Here is an 8,107-nt window from a genome sequence, read left to right on the forward strand (position 1 = left end):
CAGTCAACAAATGAAGAGTTGAAAAGAGCATTGCAGAGAAATGGCAAAAGAACAAACAGAGAAGAAATGCTCACCTATATCCAAAAATTAGGTGCACAATGAAAAGCTCTACAGAGGAGGGATCCCCAGAAAAAGATCCTTCCCTAGTGGTAGTCAGCCCTTAAATGGGGTCTAGGAGAGGTGGAACGTGTTCCACCCCTTTTGGTCACACAGCAGAATTGCCTTCACCTGTGCCCTCACAGCTCACCCAGTCCTTGCCTCAGTGATCAGTAGTGGTTCAGGCCGTGACTCAACAGTTACCATACACTGTAGGCACAGAAAAGGTGTTCAGTCCTTGCTCATCCAGGTCTCCCACCACGATCTTATCTCTAGGTGTGCCTTGTAGTGCCAGTGAGTTCTTGCCATATTTGCAATGTGTGAATCTATTCTGGTATAAAGCAGGCAAACCAGATTCATTTCCCAAATGTCTAGATGCAGAGAAATGAAACTTCTTGGAATGACAACGATGCCTTCTGCCAGTTGTCTCATCTCCTAATCAAAGTAATGTCATAACACATCAGCTTTTCTGCAGTACTTTATTTGCATTCAATACGCAGATGCAGAATGTTTTCAATACACTCCAGAAAACTCCTCCAAGCTGGAAGAAGCCTTGATCAATTCAGAGCCTTCTCAACCAGCTGAGACACAGGACTGTGTCTTTCCCACTTTATAATTCTTCACTGAGTGCTCAGACTGAAATTGTTTCATAACCACATGAATTTGGAGTTTTCATTTCACCCTTGGAAGAAATGTAGAGTCTGGCACGGTGACAAGTATAACAGTGTGTAAAAGCACAATTAACTGGTGCTCCCACCCCATTTTTTTACATTTCTGAGGAAGCTCTGAGATTTCAGAGTGATTGTTTTCACTTCAGAGCCAGCAGCACACGGTCCCTTCACTTCATCAGCTGGGCACAGGCATCAGCTCCTGTCCACAGCTGTGCCCCGGCAGCGGGCTTCCTAACCAAGAGAGGAAGGGAGAAAAAAGTCAAAACGGAGTTACATGTGGAACAAACACTATTAGACATAATAAAAACACCACAGCCCCACTTTGGAACTGTGAAAGCGAGGTACCTGAGTGACAGGGAGAGCACGGCTGCACCTCACAGCTCATTTCAGATGTGTGCAACTCCTGGAGCCCAGCTCGGACTGCTGGGTCAAGTAGAATGAGATGAAGAGCGTGCTCCTATATTTTTTCCACTGGGAAACACCAACTTTGAAACTCTTCACGGAAATGTATTAGATGGTGCTTTATCCAGTTGCTAAAAAATTAAAAAAAAAAAAAACAAAAAAAAAAAAAATCAGAAAAAAAAATCTCAAAGCTGCAGAAACATTTTCAGATTTTGGGCAAATTATTTTTTTCTTTGTATAAGCAACTTTTCACTTCAAAATCTGAATTTGTTTATCCATAAACATTAAGGACCCCAGAGAATAAAGATCAAACACAAACTTTTGATAGGATTGGGTTAGAGTATCTCAGAAGATTTCAGCATCTGGTTTGCCAAGTATTTTGAGATCCTGAATTCTCAATTCATCGTGGTAAAAGAAAGATGGGTGAAAAGAAAATGGTTTCAAACACATCACACTGATATCTCAGCAGTGAAAATTTCTATGAACTTTTGTATCTTTTTCACTTTCCAAAGGTGACTTTGTTAGAGCAGCATTAAATGTAAGTGCTCTCAGAATACTGCCCTTCTATCTGCCTGATTTGTTGTATGAGGGTCAGACTTCATGGCTTCAGAATGAAGGAGCCCTTTTAGTAGTTTAAGGATGTCAGATGAGCAAGGCAGAGGTTATCTGTGCTGAACCTGGATGCTGCATCCAACCACTGCTATGAACGTGGCTCCATGGTGGCTCTGGTTTGCTGCCACTTGCATCCAAGTGACAGCATGTGGAACATCTCACCTTGCTCCTGATGACAGCAGACCCTCCCAGCTCTGTGTCCTCTTCCAATATATCTAAACAATGCTCTGTTCTCCCTTTCTTCACCCTTTTACTGCCCTTTCTTGGCAGCTACAGGCAGATATCTCACCAACTAGTGCTACTGCAGGCGAGAGGTGCTTTAAGGCCCTAGTAGTCTTGAGGCAAAACACAACCCCAGAGTTTATCTGTCTTAAATTCTCCTGAAGTTTGTTTTAGATACCACTGGCTTCTAGGGGAAAATAATTTAAACTGATACCAAGCAGGCTGCCACTTCAGAACCGCCTTCCCTGAGATCACGGATGGCACGAGGCACCAGGCAGGTTTCAGATTTCCAGCAGCAGTCAATAGCACTACGTATGGTTTTCCCTTACCACCAACACCATAAAGACATTCTGCCAGACACAATCATCTCTAACCAGCCTGGCAACCCAGAAGCTATCCTAAGCACTTGGTTCGAAGAGCCTGGCTGCAAAAAGAGGAACAGCCAGCTGCAGGAACGGATAAAATTGCATTGAAAAGCAGAACAAAACAACGCCATGCCAAGGCTTTGATAACTCTTTTTCACAAGCCCACAGCCAGCTCTGTGCAGGGCTTAAAGACCATTGAAATAAATAAATAGAGAAGTAAAAGTATTCCGCCACTCCTAACAGTTGCAGTAGGCACGGATTTAAAGCACTGCACACTTGATACCCACAGGAAAGGGATGGGGATGGGGTGGGTTTTATGTCATGAGGTTTTGTTCTGTAGATTCTGACTTTCTTTCTTTTTTTTTTTTTAATCCATTGTTCATTTTTAATGGAGTTATACCAAAACACCCTCAAGATCTGCAGTGGTTTGCACCTGTGGTTAGGAGGCCAAATAGTAGCATGTTTTGTTTTCCATGTAGCATTAGAGATGAGAGGGCAAGATCATGGCTTGGTTTTACAAGACTTGGAGGGGCACTTAGGGCCCATAGAGCCCCTGTTTGGCTGCCTAAAGCCTCCTCAGGTTATGAAGTAACGTGGAAGGCTTGTAATAACAGCTGGTGACCAACACATATGTACTTTTTTCATTAACCACTTTAAAGTTACTTCAAATTCTATAAGGTTTTTACTTAAAATATAAAGAAATATTAAATTAAGACAAACAATTACATGCAAAAAAAGGAGGTAGAACTTCTCATGCGACCAAAGAAGCAAGGCAGACAGCTTTTCAGTTCACACGCTTCCTAAAGACAGTTTGTTTTGGATACACTCAAACAACCTTTACAAATATTTTTGCTAAATGTTTTTAGAATTGTCAGAAAACAAAAATAGTCCATTATTCACACAGCTTTGCTCGTAAGTTCCATGATTACAAAGGACACAACTCACATGTCCTGCAACAGCTGTATTCCATCTAATTCACCTAGTTCAGCTTTGGTTTCCTATTGGTTTGGCAACCCTGAAGGTCCAGAATATGTTGTGGATAACATTAGGCACGAGAACACAGGTAGAGTTAAGGCTGCCTGAAAACAGCCTTGAATTCAAAGAAATTTTCCATCTGCTGCTGCCCTTCCAGGTATAGTGCCACTCTACTCTTCCTCTTCCTCCCCTTCCACCAAGAATTGTGTTCAAACGGCAGATGGGCTCTGCAAATGGCAATGAAATGCACACGTTCCATATGCATCACAGTGCTGCTAAGGAATAAGGCAGGACTGATACCAGATGAAGGGAAAGAGAAGTGCACCAAGGCAAAAAACCTCCTTGGTGTGATGGAGTGATGAGTCAACTGACTCCTCAGAAAGACAGCAATGAGATGAGATGCTCTGGTGTCAAGAGGAGATATGATTCACAGCAAAATTCACATGAAATATGAGCCCAGGACCCAGTGTTCCCTGCCATCTCTGGGGATGACAGAGTGCTCACGAGGGTTTCACCAGGAGGAAACTCAGTTTGATGTATGTGGTCACCTCTTTCCTGGAATGCATGGCTGTCATTCATCAGGAAAAGAAGAGGAACTAAATGTGACTATACAAAATCTGTGCTTTCTCGTAAACCTTTTATGCAGTTGTGTATTTAAATCCAAACTCAGCTGTGGAGCTTGCTTTGTGACTTACGTTCAGTATCTGTGACCATCACTGTTTGGTCCCAGACCCCTCCTTTGCAATGATGACTGCTGTAATACTGAAGGCTGAATCACGCTCTGCCCAAGGAGCTCAGTACCTAAATGCAGGGCAAGAGAGAGAGAGAAAGAAACAAGCAAGAAATAAGAGAGATCTGTGAGACAATCATGGGAAGCAGTAATCTCAGAACATCATGCTCCCCAGCACTGACAACCCCTTCTATAAGCATCACGGCAAAGGAAAAGTTTCATTCTCTTACACAAAAAATAATCTATATTTTGAGTGTTTTGTTATAAATTTGTTTTGATCATTCATGTGATCTCTGAGTTGAGAACAAACATAGGTTATCTTAACATACAAATAACTCATAGGATATTTATCTTCCGGCTTGTTCTCCCAAGCAATTTTATAATACACACACACACACATATTTAATTATATGCTTTAAATGCACTGGCATTCATGCTGTGCCTGATCCTCATTATGAAAATACATCTTCTGGGTAGAATGGATGTTTTTATAAGACAGAGTTTTTGGTTATGGACATGATGTTCTAACTGTTTTTAGCTTGTGAGGTTACAAGTCTGCGCTGTATCTGCATTAGGAAGAAAGATCTTTCATATATGAAAATAAAGTTGACAAAGAAACATTAGATGATCTCTCAGATCATCCAGCTCTCAGCTGTACTTGGTGGAAATAATCCAAATAATGTCAGTAGAGGCAAGTACTAAATATAGACTGATGGTCTGGAGGTACTGGTATATTTGATTTACACTGCAGAACTGTAACTTTTGAAGTTCTTTGAGATACTTGGATGCAAAGTCCAGTTAAAGTGCAGGCTTTGTGTCTCTGTCTGTCACTACAAGACTGTGTGACTCAGTCTGTGTTCCCATACACAGGAAGGACAGATAGACTGGCCACAGAGGAAGGGGAGAGTTTAATCCATTCACCACTATTCTCCTCCAAGCAGAGAGTGGAATGAAGGGGGTGGAAGCAAGGCCAACCTCAGCTCAGCTTGCTGGCAAGAGCAGCTTAGGCTGTGTGGGGTAGGAGAAGGGAAGGCAAAGAGGCCTCCTGAGGTTTAATGGCCAGCAGCAAAAAAGTGGCCTCCCTCAAACTGGAGGAAGCAGGGAGGAGTGTGATTCCAAGAGGTACCGAATTTCCTGCTCAATTTAGCCAAAGGCTGATGCAGTTTGCACGCTGCATACTGCCCTGGGAGATGCCTGTGATCGTAACTTCATGCAGAGAGATACAAAGGCACCTGGTATTTCAAAACAAAGGTCTGTAGGCAGGTATAGATCTGAAACTGATTCTTAAGCTCCATCCCCATATGGGAGATTTTTGTCCACCCTCCAAAACCTGTAGCTCAGTGCGCAGAGCTGTTTGCCACTAGGTCACTTGTACAAAATCTGTCATGAATAAAGTGTTTACTACTTAATAACAAGAGTTTGGTGGCTGACATTAGCTGCCTGCTGCATTGATTCAGACCCCACTGGGACACACTTTAAAAACCTACGTAAAAACCTCCCTGCTCCACAAGACCTACCAGCACAGCAGCCCACATGCAGTGCCAGCAGTACCACCAGCGTTGCCCAAAGCAGGCTAGGAAAGGATTGTCTGACCACTGCTTCCCTGAGGACCTCCAGGGACATTAGATGTATCTCATGAGCTTCTCAATCAGCAAAAACTGGAACAAAAACAAATAAAACAGTTGGTGGTCTCAACAGTGTTTCTTGAGGGCAGTCACCCATGTTACAAAAGCTTTCCTTGTGATGGGCACTAATTGTTCCCCCTTGTTAATGCTCTTAGCAAAGAAGTCAGCAATGAAATTGCAATGGAGGGTAAAGGTCAGGCAGACAGAAGTATTTGGGTTCCTTGCCTCATACAAAAGGAGCCTGAACTTCCACTGCGACCAATGTGAACGTTGATGCCGGTGTAGCAACCAGGACCTGACACACCTGGCCCACATTTAATTACTGCAGTGATTGTCAAAATGTTGTTGCTGTTTGAAATTTGTCTGCAAAGGAGGGGAAAACAAGCATCTCCAGATGTTTGCTCAGAGCTTTTGTGGAACACTCAGCTCCCCTGGAAGCATTCATGTCAGTCAGAGAGAAAGAACTGAAAGTCTGCCTTCCAACTCTGAAACCTCCAAAAATTGGCCAAAATGGGTAGTTGTGAATCTTGGCCTGTGTATCCATGTCACCCTGTGTACCAGCTCTGATGGCAGGACCTCTCTCAACTGATGGCAGGACCTCTCTCAACTCATGCTAGTCACCTCAATGTCAATCTCTAGTCCGAGCTGCTCAGTGTGGGGAGGCATCTCTCCACTGATCGAGATGAATGCTTCACTCGGATCTGAAGCTTCAGGCTTCAGCCACACAGTTGTCAGGTCAGAGTTAGAGAGCAGTACGGGTCCTTTGTTGTATGGCTGCAACAGGACCCCCAGCTTTGCTTCTCCCCTTACACTGTGTGTTTCCAAGCCAAGTAATCCTAATGTGTCAAATCACTGCTAGTATTTATTCCTGGTCCTTTTATACTGCCTTTTCATAGGGGTTCAGCTGTAGTTTTCCTGTTAATTAGACCCATCTATACCAGAGCTTGTATTAGACCAAAGCAAACACAAGCCAAAATTTAATTTGTAAAACAAACATCAATGTTATCAATAGGCAGCAGGCTGAAAGAGGTACAACCCCCTCTGCTCTGAAATCAGAGAGAAATATCTAAAGCAATGTGAAAAAGGCACCAAAACGGCACATTTTGAAAGAAACGAGATGAAAAAGATAGGCAGTCATTCTCAAACACAAGCAGTAGCTCTGTAATCACAAAGCAGGTCGCTAGTGGAGTGCTTCCCATGAGCAATACATCTGTGGTTATGCAAACCTTATAGGCACAGTTCCTATTAGAAGCTAACATCAATATTTTCATTGCTAGCAAGTTCAGCGCAAATATGTGTCTTTGTCAGTAAAACACTGAACATTTTAATCGCATTTCAAATCTTATTTTCACATTAGCACATAGCTTCAGTTTTAAAAATCAGGATTTTTAAAAGGAATAAACAATTGTAGAAGACAGTTTCTCTGTTTAAATATGTATTCTGATGCCCATACCTATCAGAATAGATTGTAGGTAGTAAAATAACTTAAATGTCTCCTTGGAGACACCCTCAAAATCTTAAATTTAAGGAGTTCCAGGTAAATTCAAACCTTGGTCCCAGGTGGGGATCCAGCAGTAGGTTCTCATCATATGAGGATGCTGTGAGGTTTGATGTCCTAGTGAGCAGAAGGTGATTTTTGGTGGGCAATGGATCGACCTTCCAGGTCGTGCTGCAGCTCATCACATCAGAGGTGCAGTCCCAGGTCTTATTCCTCTCTGTGTCCTGAGGTGAATCATGCAATCGGAAAATCTTCAGGTATGCAAGAGTTACCAATGAGATACGTCATATCAGAGGACATCTCTGGAGGTTACAAAGAAACAGAAAATCAAATGAAACATAAATAGTTCAATTATACATAAAAAAAACTCGTAATATGTTTCCTAAGAAAATACGTTATTTTAGTGGCAATTTTCCTATGCAATGTTTCAATGCTGAGGAATGTCAGAAGTTAAAAAGTCACCATTTCAAAATAAACGGTGGTATTTCAATGGAAATTGTTGGCTTGTATTTACTTGAACATCCCTGATTCTTGGGAATGTTTCATCCTACAATAGCTTTCAGTATGTTAGTCAGTTCTAGCTACCGCTCTCCAAAGGAGGGTAAAGGGGAAGGGGAAAATTCTTAGCAGAGCAAGCAGGGTTTAGGATGACAGGAGCTTTTCAGTGCAGAGTAGGAAGTCTCTCTCTTAACTTTAGCTTGGAGCAAGCATCAGACCCCAATGTAAACTTTCCCATCTGTGTTATTCTATTAACTGAAAGGGAAAGGGATTAGCATGTGTACTTGTCACATCTTTTGACCTGCTGCATACTGAGACTGAAGGTAATGTTAAAGCAAACAGCATTCTTCTTCCCCTGCCAGGATAAGCAGGGCACGGGGCAGCATTCTGCTCAAAGAAAAGAAAGCCAGACC

General features: G+C 42.5%; 1 long non-coding RNA gene across 1 annotated transcript; it reads right to left on the reverse strand.

Moving 5' to 3' along the window:
• Positions 1-1,221: 1,221 nt before the first annotated feature.
• LOC122168877 lies at positions 1,222-7,488 on the reverse strand. The gene is made up of 4 exons (XR_006171412.1): positions 7,248-7,488; positions 5,591-5,731; positions 4,039-4,144; positions 1,222-1,300 (listed from the first exon to the last, which is right to left on the reverse strand). It is a non-coding gene; the product is annotated as an uncharacterized LOC122168877 (long non-coding RNA).
• Positions 7,489-8,107: the final 619 nt, after the last annotated feature.

Source organism: Centrocercus urophasianus, unplaced genomic scaffold (assembly GCF_019232065.1).
Source record: "Centrocercus urophasianus isolate 14NV4802_14NV808 unplaced genomic scaffold, USGS_Curo_1.0 seq_47, whole genome shotgun sequence".
Lineage (NCBI taxonomy): Eukaryota > Metazoa > Chordata > Aves > Galliformes > Phasianidae > Centrocercus > Centrocercus urophasianus.